We start from the raw sequence: 1,212 nt of genomic DNA on the forward strand, positions 1-1,212 counted from the left end.
CTAAACCCTCAGGCCCAACCCTTCTTAGGGGGGGTAAAAATGTTCTTTTCCCCTTTCCATTTAAGGGATTCCAAAGGTCCCCAAGGGGATTGGAATTCCAGAACCTTGTCCTCTAGAGCTCTGGAAAAAATGTATTAGGCGGGGCAGCAATTTCCCAGACCTTTTTCTTTACACCGAGGGAGGGGGGGGGAAACGTTCGTTAAAACGGTCCCCCCCCCAACCGGTAAACCCAAAAAAAAAGGCGGAATTTTCACCCCCTTCTCCAAAGGTTTCAGCGTCCCAGCCCCTGGGGGGGGGGGGGGGGGGGGAGTCCAGGAGAAAAGAAAGGAGCTCACAGCCCCAAAGGTGGAAACTGCGTATGAAAATACAATGCGATAAGGGCCATGCAACCCAAATGCGGCTGAGGCCTGGGCTAACCAGCAGTGTATGTGTCTGTGTGAGGGAGCATGCCCCCCTCACTCGGGGCCTGCTGACTCCTCAGCAGAGCAGGGCCACCAGGAACTGTTGCCAGGTAAGAAAACCCCCCTTTACGGTTTCGGCTGGTCACTCAAACACATCACAGTACAAAGCGGCTGCCTGGCAAGCAGTCCTTACCAACGGGCCGTTGGCAAAGTTCTCATCCCATGTTATTCACAAGTTGAGTTGCAACCAAGTCACACAGCCAACACCGTGAAGTGAAAAAATGTCACACTAATTATACTGAGACACCAGCGTTTGGGAAATGCTACCTGCTCACGGATAGGTGAAAAGTGTTAGTTCTTTGAACTCCAGACTCAACCAGTTTCCTCCCACAAATCAAAGCCCCAACGATATCACATTGATTTAATTTGACTCTAAGAACTCTAATTAGTGGTTCCATAACATGACTAATTACACCTCCCTGCACGCAGACAGTGGCTGCCCTCTCGCTCCGAGGGCCTGGGAGCTGTGTAATCAAACGACCCACTGAAGGCGAATGCTCATTAGCGTTGTGGATGGGCGACCCAAGTTATAATATTTCCAGCAGCCCTGTAAAACTTACACACATACAGCTGAACACGCCAGCTCCTTTACAGCCTGCTAGGCTAGCTTTTGGAATACGAGTCTAAAAATGCACTCATTTCCAACCACAGGCCCTGGGGGGAAAAAAAGAAGGGTTAACAAAACGCCAAGTGCCAGCCACACCATCACCATCACAAAGGCGCCCTGGCGTCTCTTAACGAGCAGAAGAAA

The sequence above is a fragment of the Myotis lucifugus genome, unplaced genomic scaffold (assembly GCF_000147115.1).
Source record: "Myotis lucifugus unplaced genomic scaffold, Myoluc2.0 scaffold_101, whole genome shotgun sequence".
Taxonomy (NCBI): domain Eukaryota; kingdom Metazoa; phylum Chordata; class Mammalia; order Chiroptera; family Vespertilionidae; genus Myotis; species Myotis lucifugus.